Source organism: Cervus canadensis, chromosome 7, assembly GCF_019320065.1.
Source record: "Cervus canadensis isolate Bull #8, Minnesota chromosome 7, ASM1932006v1, whole genome shotgun sequence".
Lineage (NCBI taxonomy): Eukaryota > Metazoa > Chordata > Mammalia > Artiodactyla > Cervidae > Cervus > Cervus canadensis.
In genome coordinates this window covers 44710236-44727646 of record NC_057392.1, presented here as the reverse complement: position 1 = coordinate 44727646, position 17411 = coordinate 44710236, and the positions used below count along the sequence as shown (strand labels likewise).

The 17411-nt window shown below is 41.4% G+C and overlaps 1 protein-coding gene across 3 annotated transcripts in view; it reads left to right on the top strand.

Moving 5' to 3' along the window:
• MYLK (myosin light chain kinase) overlaps positions 1-17411 on the top strand; it is a 285327-nt gene that overhangs the window by 45975 nt on the left and 221941 nt on the right. For 2 of the 3 annotated variants that reach the window (XM_043473161.1, XM_043473157.1), the window contains exon 2: positions 1438-1604. The exons of the other annotated variant lie outside the window; for it this stretch is intronic. The gene's annotated coding sequence lies outside the window, so the exon portion shown is untranslated. The remainder of the gene's footprint in view (positions 1-1437; positions 1605-17411) is intronic. 3 annotated transcript variants of the gene reach the window in all.

Sequence of the window (17411 nt, the reverse complement as noted above, 5' to 3'; positions counted from 1 at the left end):
TTCATGGCTGCAATCACTGTCTGCAGTGATTTTGGAATCCAAAAAAATAAAGTCTGACACTGTTTCCACTGTCTCCCCATCTGTTTTCCATGAAGTGATGGGACCAGATGCCATCATCTTAGTTTTCTGAATGTTGAGCTTTAAGCCAACTTTTTCACTCTCCTCTTTCACTTTCATCAAGAGGCTTTTTAGTTCCTCTTCACTTTCTGCCATAAGTGTGGTGTCATCTGCATATCTGAGGTTATTGATATTTCTCCCGGCCATCTTGATTCCAGCTTGTGCTTCTTCCAGCCCAGCGTTTCTCATGATGTACTCTGCATATAAGTTAAATAAGCAGGGTGACAATATACAGCCTTGACGTACTCCTTTTCCTATTTGGACTCAGTCCGTTGTTCCATGTCCAGTTCTAACTGTTGCTTCCTGACTAGTCATTAGGGAAATGCAAATCAAAACCACATTGAGATATCACCTCAAACCTGTTAGCATGGCTGTTACCAAAAAGACCAGTTCAGTCACTCAGTCGTGTTTGTGTCCAACTCTTTGCGACCCCATGGACTGCAGCACACCAAGCTTCCCTGTCTATCACCAACTCCTAGAGCTTGCTCAAACTCATATCCATTGAGTTGGTGATGCCATCCAACCATCTCATCCTCTGTCATCCCCTTCTCCTCCTGCCTTCCATCTTTCCCAGCATCAGGTCTTTTCTAATGAGTCATTTCTTTGCATCAGGTGGCCAAAGTATTGGAATGTCAGTTCCAGCATCAGTCCTTCCAATGAGTTTTCAGAATTGATTTCTTTTAGGATTGACTGATTTGATCTTCTTACAGTCCAAGGGACTCTCAAGAGTCTTCTCCAACTAAAAAAGACAAGAAGTAGTAAATGCTGGTGAGGGTATGGAGGAGAGGGAACTCTTGTACACTTGTTGGTGGGAATTTAAATTGGTTTAGCCATTATGGAAAACAATATGGAGTTTCCTCAAAAAGTTAAAAATGGAACTACCGTATGACCCAGTAATCCTACTTCTGGGTATTTATCTAAAGGAAATGGACTCAGTATCTGGAAGAGATACCTGCATTCTCTTGTTCAGTGCAGCATTATTCACCATAAGCCAAGCCAAGATTGTGAAACAACCTAAGTGTTGGTTGATGGATAAATGGATAAAGCAAATTGGACACACAGAGTGGAATAGTATTTAGCCATTAAAAGGAGGGAAATCCTTCCATTTGTGACAATATAGATGAGATTGGAGGACATTATGCAAGGTGAAATAAGCTAGACAAAGACTCGTAGAGGTATTCCCCAATTTTTGAAAGCTTCCTTTACACCACTTCGCTCTATGAAAGAACTACATTAGTACCTGTTTTTGCTAACTGCAGGATATCCTAAGAGAATTTTTGCTTGTATAAAAAGTGAAAATAGCCCGTGATTGTTTTTCAGTGAACTGTTCAAGAGTCAGAACACACCCCGAGCAGTGAAAGTGGAAACAAGCTCCAACCCCGGGAACTGCACTCAGCATCTCAGCATCAAGCTGCTTTGAACTTTGTGAACATCTGTGCGTTATCTCAATTTATTTTGTGCATCTGTTAGCAAGATGTGTTCTTAAGGTAATTGCTTTTTTTGCTTTATGCTTACTAAAGGTTTCATAGAAATGCTCCACTTTGAAAAAGTGGGGGAAACCTGTACTGTATGACCTTAATTATATGTGGAATCTAAAAAAGTCGAACTCATAGAACCAGAGAATCTTGGTTGCCAGTGGATGGTGGGGAGGGGGACTGTGTGGGAAAATGGGGAGATGTCAAAGGGTACAAACTTTCAGTTATAAAGTGAATAAATTCTGGAGACCTGATGTGTAACCTGACTCTAGCTAAGGTACAGTGATTGTAAATAATAATATTGTATTATACGGACTTCCCTGGGGCTCCAGTGACTGGGACTCCAGGCTCCCAATGCAGGGGGCCCAAGTTTGATACCTGGTCAGGGAACTAGATCCCACCTGCCACAAATAAGAGTTCACATGCCACAATTAAAGATCCCAAGTGCTGCAGCTAACACCTGGCTTGGCCAAATAAATATTAAAAAATAATAATACTGTATTATATACTTGAAATTAGGTAATTTAAATAGATCTTAAATGTTCTTACCACAGACAAACATGCATGGTAACTATGTGAGGTGACAGATGTATTAATTGTTTGTGGTTGTATTTTCACAATGTGTACATATATCAAACCATCATGTTGTATAGTCCCCCAAAATAAGCTGGAGGCATGTTTCTTTTTTAGGCCCTTTTCTTTTTTGGCTATACTGTTAACCTGATATTCTGGAACTAGTCTGAGTTCCCCGTAAAGCCCATCACCATGGCCCTGTGCCTGTTAGAACATGGGTCTATTTGCAGCAAGCCATGTATACGTTCTTCCTTGTCCTGTCCCATAACTCAGAAGGTCCAGCTTTTTCATCCTACCTCACAGGGAAGAGTAACAGAGCCTTATAACCATTCTAACATATGAGGTGTTGTCACTTGCATATCTGGTTTCTTTAAATTGTACCCCAGTTTGCAAGCATGTACTAAGAGAGATGATTGTTTCTTCTAATCTTCTTGGCTTCAAGTACCCTTGACATTCATCTGGGCTTTTGCAGCTCTACTTTGATAATTTGGTTTCTAGACTCAGGTCTGCTTTGACGCTTGGATCGCTCACTGAGACTTGAGCTATTAAACTGGCAATAGAGGAGTCTAGATTCCGTCAATCATTCTGGTCCCAAGTCCCTCCCTGGTGAGCCACGTTCCACTCCCACCACAGTATCCCAACACCATAACCCCACTTCAAATGGAGCTTTGCCCAGAGGTCCAGTAATAGTGAAGCTCTTCTTTTTTTCATTATAAGTCTGCCTGCATGTAACCAGCTCTATCTGAAACAACTATATCGTGAACATAATTTCATTGTGTATTTGAAGACCCTGCTAAGTATCTGTCCCATCATATTCAGTTTTCTAAAGTCAGCTGATACCTTTCTTATAAGAGGACTTCTGGATCCCTTAAGAACCTTTTACCTTTTTTAAAAGCAGAGCTTTCCGGTGTTTTGCATTCCGACTAAAGCTGTTGCTCAGAGCCACACATGGAATTTGAATTTTGTCAGGTGCTTTTTTTGTTGTTGCATCTAATGAAACGATCATCTAGGTTTTTTTCGTCTAGCCAGTTGATTAATAAATTACACTGATTGATTTTCAAATGTTGAACCAACCCTACATTTCTAAGGATAAACCTCACATGATAATGATGTATTTCTGTATTTATGTAAGTATATATAGATATATATGTACATACACACACACACATATGTTGTTGTTTAGTTGCTAAGTCATATCCAACTCTTTGCAACCCCATGGACTGTAGCCACCAGGCTCCTCTGTCCATGGGATTCTCTAGGCAAGAATACCGGAGTGGGTTGCCATTTCCTTCTCCAGAATGTTCCTGACCCAGGGACCGAACCCATGTCTCCTACATTGGCAGGCAGATTCTTTACCACTGAGCTATCAGGGAAGTCCATATATACACATACACATGTATAGATTTGAGGCTTTTCTTTTATTCTGATATTAGCATTTGATGCTATAAATTTCCTCCTAAACTTTAGCTACTTTAGCTGTATCTCCTCAAATTTGATGTATTGTGCTTTCACATCATTCAATTTGAAGTGTTTCCAAATATCCTTGTGACTTCCTCTTTGATCTATGGGTCATTTAGAAGTGTGGTGTTTAGTCTCCAAATATTTGAGGGCTTTTTCAGATATCTTCTTGTTATTAACTTCTAATTTAATTTCATTATGCTCACAGAACATTTCTATATAATTTCATTTCTTTTAAATTGATTCAGTTCTGCTTCGTGGCCTAGAATATGGCTTATCTTGGTAAATGCTTCATGTGTACTTGAAAAGAATGTGTATTCTGTCTTTTTAGGTGTGGTATCAATTCAGTCATGTAGGTTGATGGTGGTGTTCTGTTCTACTATATTTTTACTTATTTTCTGTATACTTTTTTTCTTTTAATCAGTTACTGAAAGAGGAGTGTTGAAGTATCCAAATACAGTTAGATTTACTTAGTTCTCCTTTCAGTTCTAAGAATTTTTGAATAATGTACTTTGGGTCTCTGTTGTTAGATGCATACACATTTAGGAGCGTTGTAGTTAGTGAATTAACCTTTTCATCATGAAATTACTCTCTTTATCACTACTAATATTCCTTGTTCTGAAATCTACTTGTATGGTATTAATATAACCATTTTAGTTTTCTTTTAATTGGTGCTTGTAGCTCTGGGAGTTGGTGATGGACAGGGAAGCCTGGCATGCTGCAGTCCACAGGGTGGCAAAGAGTCAAACACGACTGAGTGACTGAATTGAACTGCATTTTTAATATTTCCCTTTGGTTTTTAACCTATCCCTGTCTTTATAGTTAAAGTGGGCTTTTTGTAGACAGCATATAATTAAGTCTTGCTTTTTTATCTAATCTGATCATCTTTAATTGGCATGACTAGGCTATTGGTATTTAATATAATTATTGATATACTTGAATTTAAATATGCCATGCAGTTGTTTCATTTTTTCTATCTTTTCTTTGTTCCTTTATCTTTGTCTGCCTGCCTTTGGATTAACTGAGAATTTTAATTATTTATTTTTATCTCCATTAACTTAATGATTATACATCCTAAAAATTTTTTTTAGTGTCTGCTCTAGTACAATATACATCTTTAATTACAGTCTACCTTCAAATAATATTATACCACTTATTGTATAAAAGTCTTAAAACATTATACTCTAAGTTCTTCCCTCTCAACTTTTGTATTATTGTCATATATTTTTCTTTTATGTATCCTATGTATCTATAGTATATTACTATTATTTTAACTTTAAACAATTATCTTTTAGAGTAACTTACTTTTTTTTAAAGTCTTTTCTATTTACTTCATTTTAACCATTTCTAAGATCTTATGTCTAAGATCTTAGATCTTAGAACCAACTTCTTTTTAGTATATTCCTCTGTCTGAAGAACTTAACAGTTCTTGAAGGACAAGCCTGTTTATAATGAATTCTCTCAGGTTTTCATTTATTTTTAAAAGTTTTTATTTTTCCTTTACTTTTGAGAGAGAGTTTAATGGGTGCAGAATTCTGGGTTAAAAGTTTTCTCTTTTAGTATTCCTAAGTTGTCATTTTGTTGTTTACTGATTTGCATCGTTTCAGATGAGAAGTGTACTTGGAAACTTAACTCTCATCCTGTGTGAATAGTATGTTTCTCCTTTCCCCCAACTGCCTTTAAGATTTTCTCTTTATCTTTTATTTTCAGCAGTTGGAATATGTTATGTCTAGATGTGTTTGATTGTTTTTGTTTGGTATTTGTACTGCTTGGAATTCTCTGAACCTTTTGGATCTGTATATTTCATTATTTTTGTAAAATTTTTAGGCATTATTTCTTCAGACATTTCTTTCATATCAGCATCTATTTCTTCTCTTTCTGGGATTCCAATTACACATGAAAGTGAAAGTGAAAGTCGTTCAGTAGTGTCTGACTCAGCAATCCCAAGGACTGTACAGTCCATGGAACTCTCCAGGCCAGAATACTGGAGTGGGTAGCCGTTCCCTTCTCCAGGGGATCCTCCCAACCCAGGGGTTGAACCCAGGTCTATAGTAGACCAGTTTGATTCTATTTCATAACTCTTAGGTGCTCTATTCTTCCCACCCTCTTTATTTCTTTGTGTTTCAATTTGTGTCATTTCTGCTAACCTATCTTCAAGATCACTAATTTTGTTTCCTCTGTTGTGTTGAGTCTGCCAATGAGACTGTTGAAGCACCTTATCTTTCATCCATAGAAACGAGAGTAGATTGGTGGCTGCCTAGAGCTGGGGGAATTTGAGAGGCTATGGGTAGTGACTGTGGATAGGTACAGGTGATAAAAATGTTCTAAGTGCTTTTTGGGTGATAAGTTCTTTTTGGGTGATAAAAATGTTCTAAGTGCATTGAGTTGATGGCTGTACAACTCTGTGACTATACTCAAAAAAAACAAGCAAACATTGAATTGTTACTTCAAATGCATTAATGATATGGTATGTGAATTATATCTCAATAAAGCTATTATCAATGACCTAGAGGGGTGGGATGGGGGATGGGAGGAAGTTTCAAGAGGGAGGGGATATATGTATACATATCGCTGATTCACTTTGTTCTACAGCAGAAACTGGTACAACATTGTAAAGCAATTATCCTCCAGTTAAAAACTAATAAATGAAAAAACAGAAACCTTCATGCTTTAGGTTCAAAGTCTACATTGATATGAATCTGGCAGGAATCAAGGAGGGATAAGACATCTTATTGATGGTGCTGAAGGACAGACAGAACAAAATGTAATTTTGAAGGAAATGTTACTGTAACTGAAACTAGCAGATGGATAGAGATTATATATATTATTTTATTCTGTGTTATATATCTGATTCTAAGTGTTGAAAACTGACTCTAAGTGTTCTTAGCTAGTCCCTCTCTTTATCCTTTCGTGTGTTTTGCTAGTTCCTGTAGATAAATGTGACTTACAGCTATTAGTCTTACAGCAAAAACTTCCAAGAGCGCTCATGGCTTTGAGTTCTTCCTAGTATTCAAGCTCCCCTCTGCTGTGCATCACAGGGGGTGTGACCTACCAGCTGCTGATCTTATATGGTGGTGTTACTCATCAACTTTAATAACCTCAGAGTTTCCACATTGCCTCCTTCTGTTATAAAACAACTTATAAATAGGGCCCTAGTAGGTTCTCCAAATGGAGAATTTTAGTACAATTTCTCTGTAGGGGGTTCACTGCGAAACTCACAGGAATCATATAATGGCCTAACAGATGCTCCTTCTCTTTAGGGAAGGCACACATGTCCCTGAGGTGTTATATGTTTTTAGACACTTGGAAGTCTTCTAGGTGGTTCTTGATGTGTTTAATATGGAATAATCCCCAAAATATATTAAGTGAAAAAATCAACATACAAAAGATTGTGTAATATGCTATCATTTGTTTTTAAGAAAGAAAGTGGGGGGAAAGTGTATATGTACATATTTTTATACATGTCCCTAGAAGACACTGATGTCATGGCTGGCTCTGAGGGAAGGAAGTTGGAGCTGAGTACCGAGGAACAGGGGAGGGTGAAAGACATTTTATTGCATACCCTTTGAGTCTTTTGAATTTTGAATCATATAAATGTATTGGCTATTCAAAGAGAAGCACAAGTTTGATTAAAAGCAAAATCCTTCTACCCAGAAATAAACCCACAAACCTGTGGTCAATTTATCTAAAACATGGGAGGCAAGAATGCACACTGGAGAAACGAGAGTCTCTTCAGTAAGTGGTGCTGGGGAAACGGAACAGCTACATGTGAAAGAATGAGGTTAGAACATTTCCTCCCACCATATACAAAAATAAACTCAAAATGAATTAAAGAACTAAATATAAGACATGAAAACATAAAGGAGAGGAGAATGTAGACAGAATACTCTGACATAAATTGTGGCTGTATTTTGGCAGGAAATCTAGCTCCTAATGCAAAAGAAATAAAAGCAAAAATAAATAAAAGGGACCTAATTAAATTTAAAAGCTTTTGCATAGCAAAGGAAACCATCAACAAAACAAAAAGACAATCTACTGAATGGAGAAAATATTTGCAAATGATGCAACCAACAAGGGGTTAACTTCTAAAATATATAAACATCTCATACAACTTAATATTTAAAAAAAAAAAATCCAAACAAGAAATGGGCAGAAGACTTGAATAGACATTTTTCCAAAGAAGACATATTGATGGCTAACAGGCACATGAAAATATGCTCAACATTGCTGTTTATTAGCGAAATACAAGTAAAAACAGCAATGAAATACCACCTCACACATGTTGAGTTGGCTATCATCAAAAAGTCTATAAATAACAAATGTGGCTGAAGATGTAGAGAAAAGGTGACCCTCATACCTTGTTGGTGAGAATGTAAATTGGTGCAGCCACTATGGAAAACAGTACAGAAGTTCCTCAAAAAACTAAAAATAGAACTATCATGTGATCCAGCAATTCCACTCCTGGGTATATATCTGAAAGAATATAGTTTGAAAAGACACATGCACCCCAGGATTCATAGCAGCACTATTTATAATAGCTAAGATATGGAAGCAACTCAAGTGTCCATCAACAGATGAATGGATAAAGAAGCTGTGTAGATATATACAGTGGAATATTACTCTGCCATAAATAATGAAATTCTGCCATTTGCAATGACATGGATGGTCCTAGAGAGTATTATGCTAGTGAAATAAGTCAGACAGAAAAAGACAAATACTGTATGTCATCACTTATATGTAAAATATAAAAAGTGAAATAAATATGTATAGCAAAACAGAAACAGGCTTACCAGTATAGAAAACAACCTAGTGGATACCAATGTGGAGAGGAAGAGGGTGGGGCAAGAGAGAGGTACATCATTAAGAAATATAAACTGCTATGTATAAAATAGATGAGCAACAAGGATATATTATACAGCACAGGGAATTATAACCATTATTTTTATAATACCTTAACATGGAGTATAATCTATAAAAATACTAAATAACTATGCTGTATACCTAAAACTAATATAATGTCATCAATCAACTATTCTTCAGTTTAAAAAAAAAAAATCCTTCTAGGATGGTTAATCTGACTTGAGACTTAAATTGACCCTTGGTAATTCGCTCTTTACTCTCATTTCTCATCACTTAGGTCTTCCTTCTTAGACCCTCCACCTTGGGTAATTGGCCTGCAACAGATATGTTGCAACATCCCCCTCCCTCTCAGAGTCTAATAGAGACTCTGCACAGGGGTGAGACAGCATTTCTAAGATATCTCTGGCGACCAATTGCCATGGTTAGCCCTAAACCTTCTAGATTGGTGGTTCTCAAACTTGAGCCTGATTCAGACTCACCTGGAGGGTTTGTTAAAACACACCTGGCTGGACCCACTTTCAGAGTTTCTCGTCTTCAGTAGGTAGTAGTGTCAACAGGTTCCCAGGTGATGCTAGTTGGGGAACACACTTTGAAAATCAGTGCTCTCGACTAGATTCCCCTGTGATGTGTTGATGTGCAGTTTTGGTGTCCCAGTTGTATCCTCGCTTAGCCATATGAAAAAATGAAAAGCAGGAGAGGTCTGTCCCTTTCCACAGGCATCCTTATAGCTCCCCATCTTCCAGCTGTCTCCCCAGTTAACAGTATTTATCTGGCTCCAACCCCCTCCTAGGATGGTCTTCATGTCGCCACCAGCAAGACTGACACATCAGAAGCCTGCATGCCCCTTCATCTGCAGTCCCAGAGCAGACATTCTGTAAGCTTTGCTGTCAGCTCTCTGAAGATTTCATTGGTGTTTAAGGCATTAGAAGAGTCGTGCTAATTACTGATTCCTCTTCCCAGTGTTTCTCAACGGGGCACCATTAGCATTTTAGATGAAATAATTCTTTATCATGAGTATTCTGTTTAATGTAGGATATTAGCATCCTTGCCTGCCCTCCCCACATCATTATAGCAGTTAATAATCCCACCACATTTCCTAGTGCGCCTCCACCTCAAACCTTCTTCTTCGTTTCTTCCCTGAATTAAAAATGGTGAGGTGCCCTGAGAACCACTGTGTCATTTTTTTTTTTAATTTGTCATTGCTGTATTGCTTGCACACAGAGATAATGCAGAGGAACAGAGAGGCCTGGCATGCTGCAGTCCAAGGGGTTGCAAAGAGTCGGACACGATTGGGCGACTGAACAACAACAATAACAATGTCATTGACACTTTATTTTTTTTTTAGCTCTTTATTTTGTATTGGGGTATAGCCAATTAACAATGTTGTAATAGATTCAGGTGAATAGTGAAGTGACCCAGCCATACTTATACATGTATCCATTGTCCTCTAAACTCCCCTCCCATCCAGGCTCCCACACAACTTTGAGCAAAATTCCATGTGCTAAACAGTAGGTCCTAATGTATGTGTCCATTGCAAACCCCCTAACTATTCCTTCTCTACCCTCTGCTCCCTGCCCTGGGCAACCATAAATTTGGAACTACTGTGTTTTGTATTAAGCTTCCAGACCCTTGTCCAAACTATGTTGCTTTAGCTCCCTGCAAAAATCTCAAGTCATGTTTTAATATTTCCTTGCTTTCATAAGTGTTGATATTTAAAAGGGGCCAAATAGTGAGTGTTTCTTTCTGAAAAGCCTATGGGTAGGGAACTTCCCTCAGAGAAGGCAATGGCACCCCACTCCAGTACTCTTGCCTGAAAAATCCCATGGACGGAGAAGCCTGGTAGGCTGCAGTCCATGGGGTCTCGAAGAGTTGGACTTTTCACTTTCATACATTGGAGAAGGAAATGGCAACCCACTCCAGTGTTCTTGCCTGGAGAATCCCAGGGACAGTAGAGCCTGGTGGGCTGCCGTCTATGGGGTCGCACAGAGTCGGACACAATTGAAGTGACTTAACAGCAGAAGCAGCAGGGAACTTCCTTGGTAGTCCAGTGGCTAAAACTCCGAGCTTTCAACAGGAGGCCCAGGTTCGATCCCTAGTCAAAGAACTAAATCCCGCATGCTGCAACTAAGACCCAGCGTGCATGTGTGCAAATTCACTTCAGTCATGTCCGACTTTGTGCAACCCTGTGGACTGTAGCCTATCAGACTCCCTGCCAAATAAATGAACATTTTTTTACAAGTCTATAGGTAGAATTGTCCCCTCTCTGCAGAGACTAGCACTGGAAGGTCCAGTTTCTTGATGAAGTACCTTTGCGTCCTCATAGCAAGGAGAATTATGTGACCCATTCTATTTCCCTTTTTTACTGTGAGTGTCATGAAACTCAGGGATAGATGTAATGCTTGACAATTTTATATTTTCTTGTGAGTGACTCTGGGTCCTTTCAGAAACAATCCTTGGTAAGGTTGAGTTGTGAAAGGATTGTAGCTGGGAGTAGCCTAATCCGATGGGCAGAAGAATGAGCGTAGAATGGGCTCCTCTGGGCACAGGGTAGGATGATGTGGTCTGAGGCACAGGAGGAGGAGCAGGTGAGGAGGTGCCTCCTGCTGGCAGCCAGTGGAGGAGTGGCTGGTGAGGATGAGGTGTCAGGTGTGCTCTAGCTGGAGGTGGAGTCAAGGTTAAGTGGCAGGTGCCTGAGCCCTTTATCAAGGGTGGAGAATCCTTGAGGAGAGGGGCAGCAGATGGACCCAGCTTGCTTGGTTGAGGGAAGTTCTGCTGGGACTGACTGGCTTAGGCCATAAGAGACACAGAAACTATTACTTATAGAAATGCTGTCCTGCCTCAGCTCCCACCTGGTCCTGAGGACCACACATATTACCAGGAGCAAGTGGATTCAGATGGGGCCAGCACTCTTGGCATCAGCTTTCTGCTGAAGCTGCCTGTGCAGGTGGGAAAGAAGGTCTAGCCACAGGACTGTAACAATGTGGGGATTCTACCCCTTCCCACCCCTCCTTGGAGGGTCCAGTCACTCCCATTTCCACTTCAAAGTACACCCAAAGTCGAGGGGGGGGGGTGCCACCCCAGACTGAATGTCCACCCTCTAGATCTCCTGTGTGATGAAGGGATGTATAAGGACTTTTCCACCTGAAAGTACTTTCTCTGCTTAAGTTACACCATGAGTATATGACTTCCTTTGAGTTTACAAAGACTGCTACTGGGGCTTCCCAGGTAGCAGTGGTAAAGAACCTGCCTGCCACCGCAGGAGATTTAGTAGACGCAGGTTTGATCCCTAGGTTGGGAAGATCCTCTGGAGTTGGAAATGGCAACCCACTCCAGTATTCTTGCCTGGAGAATCCCATGAACAGAGGAGCCTGGCGGGCTACAGTCCATAGGGTTGCACAAGAGTCGGACACTAATGCAGCGACCTGGCGCAGCTTTACTGAGGCACCTTCTAGAAGAGCAGCACATGAAGGGCTCAGAGGTCAGTCATTTGTTCTTGTGATACAATGGATTTACTGCATGTTCTAGGTATTTGTTTCTCTCTTAAGCAATATATGAAGTTTGCTGCTGGTGGGAAACAGGTTTGTAAAATGCAGAGAAGGGGTAAATTTCAGCCTGGGTCAGGCTGAGGGGTGTGCCATGGGGGCTGCCTGCCTGTGGCTTCTGGAGGGCATGGATGTGGACTGGGTCCTAGGACTGTCGGGGGGTGGGGACTCACTCACTCCAGAGGACAGTCTTCTCCCAGTTGTGGGGACTTTCTCCTTGTCCCGTCAGTAACTTTTCCCCTGGTCATGTCCCTCCAGAGGCCCCAACAGCCTCCTGAGAGGCCTCCCAAGTAGCCTTCCTCCCCACACCTGCCACGGCCTCTCCCAGACCCTGCAGCCGCATGGAGCTCCATCCTCCCTCGTGCTCCAGCGTCTGTCCTCTGTGGAGGAAGAAAGCACCTCGTTCTGGTTCTCCTCGTAACTATTGTTCCTGAACTCTAAACCCATAACCCCCACACACAGTCATAAAAGCAACTATTGTTGTCCTTGGGATGTTTCCACCAGCCACTCTGCTGATGGGCTCCTCCCGGCCGGCCGCTCCCTCTCCCTTTGGTGTGTCTGTCCCTGACTCGGCTTTTCCTGTGCTCCTTTCTGCCAGGCACTGCCCAGGGGGCTGCCAAATCGGCTGCCCCTGCTAGAGTTCAGAACTCTTCCGGGCTCCCCAGCGAGGCAGCCCTCCAGGACTTCTTCCCTTGTCCTTCCAGCCCAGTTGCCACAACAAACAGCAGAGCCGCCTGTTGGTGAGTGTGCAGTTTATGCTGTTGACTCCTCCCCCTCAGCCCACCCTGAGGAGCTGCCGAGAGGGGAACTATGTGCCTTCCTGGGCAGCCAGGAGGGACCACTGCCCCCAAGGTGAGATGACACCTGGCCAGGTGCCCAGGCAGGTGGCGGGCGAGGGGGAAGTCAGGGTGCTTTAGCACTATCTATTGACCATGGCTTAGCTGGTCAGAATTCTAGAACTGGTCAGGTTGGTGGGAGCCAAGACTGATTAAATGTCCTGGGTGCCCTGGCCTCTACTCTGCTCTTCATGCTTCCAAACTGTGGTGCTCCATCTTCCAAACTGCCCCAGACTTCCTCCTCCACTGCTCCAGGAGGCTGCTGTGATGCGCTCCCCATTTGGTTTTGATTTCCCCTTTGACTCTCTGGTTCTTTGGCAGGCTGTGCTTGTTGGTTGGAGCGCAGGTAGAATTCTGTGTTAATGTGGACCCAGGTATTCTAGGTCCTGACCAAGGGCACCCATGACCGTGCTGCACAGGCGTGGCCATCTCCAGTCTGCTCAGTGAGCAGTCCTGTGTGAGGGCAACAGAGTGAGTGTTTAGATGGTGCCTTCTTTGGACACCCGTACAATGGTGAATAATTCAAATAATATTCCGAAATATATTTCTCAGTAATATTTCAAACATGTAGGTGATCTTTGGGGATTTCCCATGTGTGATTTGAGAGGTGAATGGATTCATTGCTTTCTGCACCCAGTGAGGGAGATGGGTTTTCCATTGCCACTATGCTGACCGTCAGGCTTACAAGTACTTCAGGGGTCCTCAGCCAGTGTCGGCCTGGGACCATCCATTTGCTCTCTGTGCAAAGGAGGCTGATGGAGCCTTTAACCAATTATGGTGAAGCAAAGAGTGTGAGAAGGAAGAGGAGGAAAAAGAGGAATTAGTGAAAGGAAGCGGGGCCTGTGATTTTATAGCACTGATTGTTTCCCCCACCCCCATGATTCTAAAGCTGCTTTGAACTATGGCCCCATCACTGAAGTGAGAGAATAGCCTCTTAGAATACTTGTAAAGACAAAAAAAGAAAAGTATGTAGGTGCTGGTCTTTTGTTAATAAAACAAATCTCAAAACTTTAAAGGAATTTTTTTTAAAATGACGATGAGGTTGGACTCTAAATTGGCTGATAAAAAAAAAAAGTAGTGGTGTCCTATCATTGCCTGAAGGAAAATACGGAACCTGCAGGTGAGATGGGAGGCCTTATTTTAGGATTCAGGGGGGGCTGGATCAAAGAGAATACTCTGTATGTCTGAGCATGGCTCTCTTGGCAGGGAAAGCCTTAAAGCCATGACTTTGTGAAGTCGCAGAGGGAGAAGATCAAAGGATGGAGAAATTAATGCAAGTCCTTTTATTTAAAGGCAGGCTTGCCTCAGCTAAAATAGGGCTGAAGGTAGAGCCACGGGGGCTGAGGAGTGGGCTGTGCACGAAGTCTTTTCTGTGGAGTTATTAGCTTTCTGCTCCAGACAGGGAAGTTTGCAATGATGAAAAGAGGACAAACTTCTGTAGAACACCCACACCTAGAGTGGAAGGGACTGCAGAAACCATCCAGTACTCTCTTCTCTCCTTGATGAGGAAGGACCTCACAAATACAGCTGTGAACCTGGTCAGTGTGGAGCACCCAGAACCTGGTGCTCTCCTCCTGGGTCCCTTAAAGTCTGAGACACTGGGCCCCTCACAGATGATGCACTGACCTTTAGCAAATATTTTCTGATAGACTTCTTAAAAGGGAGAATAATCTTTTTTTTTTTTAATTGAAGTATAGTTGATTTACAAAGCTGTGTTAGTTACAGGTGTAGAGGAAAGTCATTCAGTTATGCATTTATATATACATTATGTATGTATGTATATTCTTTTTCTGATTCTTTTCCATTATAGGTTATTACAAGATATTGACTGTAGTTCCCTGTTCTATACAGTAGGACCTTGTTATTTATTTTGTATATAATAGTATATATCTGTTAATCACAAGCTCCTAAGTTATCCCCCCTTCCTCTTTTGTAACCCTAAGTTTATATGAGTTTGTTTCTGAAAGTCCATTTGTATCGTTTTTCACATTCTACGTATAAGTGATGTCATATGGTATTTGTCTTTCTCCGTCCAACTCTCTTCACTTTCTCTAGATTCATCCATGTTCTGGAAATGACACTATTTCATTCTTTCTTTTTTAAATTTTTAAATATTTATTTATTTATTTGGCTGTGCCAGGTCTTAGTTACAGCATCTTAGTTACAGGTCTTAGTTACACAGGATCTTCACTTTGTTGCAACGTGCAGGATCTTTTTTTAGTTGTGGCATGTAGCATCTAGTTCTCTGACCAGGGGGATCAAACCCAGGCCCCCTGCACTGGGAGCCCAGAGTCTTAGCCACTGGACCACCAGGGAAGTCCCTATTTCATTCTTTTGTATGGCTGAGTAAAATTCCATTGGCTGGGTTCCATTGATCTGTACCTGTGGGGGTAACCAGATGTGAAGGTCTGACCATCTCTGACTGAGGACAGTGTCTGTTGTGGAACAGCCTCAAAACCCCTAAGGGCTGGGTATACTAGGAGATAATCTATGTAGGGAGAGAGATGCTGGGATCTGGGATAAGATTTGGATCCTGTCCTGTTTCTTACATGGACACAGTAGAAACAGAGGACCTGTGGGATCATAGGAGAGCTTAGAAGCAGTTTCTGGTTGGGGCACTGTGAAAGCTTTGAAGAGATGGGCGGCCATGCTGAGGAGGCAGGACCAGAAGTTTAGAGCCTTCTACAACACAAGGGAGACTCTGGGTGTGGGATGAGAGTTTAATGCGGTAACAAGACTACAAGGCAAGCATCCATCCCATGGAGTTATTCTGGGAACATATTAATAATTGCTAAAATTTTCTGGGTGATCCCTGATCACGGGGCCTGATAAAGCCCATGCTGACTGCTGAAACGCTGTTAAGATAAAAGCTGCTTTTATTCATTTGATGTCCATTAAGCCATCACAGATTAATTACTTTTTCAAAATAAAGAAAACTATGCCACAGTTCTTCAAGTAACTTATGACCAGATGTTGAGGTCTTGGTCACATGCTTAAAAATATTGTAAGAAATCTTCAGACAGTAAAATCTAAAAATAAAAACTCCCCAAATTAAAAAAGATGAATAAGAGAAAAGTTCAAGAGATTTATTGGCTTCCTTATTTTTTTTATTTTTGAAAAGAATCATGGTATAATTTAATGCCAGATGCTGAGACCTAGAAATACCCAGTTTTGTGGCAGAGAGGGAGGGTGCATATAAGATGCAAGAAAGTATCCAAGAGAGAAAATGATGAAAATTACTGGTCACTTATCTGCTTGGGGGTTTACAGTGTTGCCAGTTTTAGGCCAGATTTCCCAGCAGCCCGTGGGTGTTCTTATCTCTTCTTTCTAACCACACCAGTTGGCATCCTGCTGACCTTCAGCTGTGTCACATCCCACAGGTTACACATCCCCACGTTTTAGAGGCAGAGGGGAGTTAGCGTGAGAGGCCCACCCAGTGCTCTCAGTAAAGGGGGAGGGGAGATTGGAGAGCATCCTAGGATGATGGTAGGACTTGCTGTGCTCTTGACCACAGATTGAATGAAGGTAGAAGCTTGTCAGGAACTTTATACAGTTCAAACTGGTGTCTGGTGCTACGGATGAGAATCTAGGTTTAGAAGGAGGGTCTGTCTGCACTGGTGGGAGAAGTGAGTGGAGCGGGAGGAGAGACCTTGGCCTGAATTTCAGGAAATGGCACTTGCAAAGGGGAACTTCAAGTTCGAAAGAAGCTTTAGAAGGACCTCAGTGAATGGAACTTTTGATTAAAATCAGGAAGATGAAAATAAAAATGAATAAATAAGGAAATAAATAAAAATTCTTCACTTAGAGTTCTTTTCAAAATCAGCTAAGTATGGACAGACTGTGATAGGGTTGATGACAGTTTAAGATCTTTACTGCAAGGTCAGTGGGGGAGACATTTTGTCATTGTCTCTTCTCTAGGTTGTAGTCAATAACCGTGGAGGGTCTGAGATTTCACCAACTGGCAAGCTAGTTAATTAGCTGCCAAGGTTTCATGAACCTCTGTGAGTTAGGGCCAGCACTTTATGATTCACAACAGTGGCAGTGACCAAAGTACCAGCATTTCCTCTCACTAGTTCTTTGAGTTTCAGTCTCCACAGGCTGACACCTGAACACATAATGGAGAGAAATTCTGAGCTTAGGGAACTAAAATCTTTTATAATGCACAGTAACAGTTGATCTGCAAAGAGTTCGACAGGAGTTGGCGACTGAACAACAACAAAGCCTGCCTGTGCTTTGCTCCAAAGGAAGACATTCTCTCTCCCAAGGTTATTTATGATACAAATATTCTTGAAAAAAGAAGTCTGGAGCGAAGGTAGTCAGTTCCTGTGCTTGCAGGATATGCGGAATGTGAGATGCCCACGAAGCCTGACTCTTAGATGCTGCATCTGTCTACAGGGGAAGGAAGCTAGTGTGTATGCGCTGCTTGTTGTGCTGACCAGGAGCCTTCTCACGCCTTACCTCATCAAAGCTCAGAGGTGGTACTGTTGTTTTATGAGTAAGAAAGCTGGCAAGTAATGGAGTATCAGCTGCAGGATTTTTTTTTCTAATTT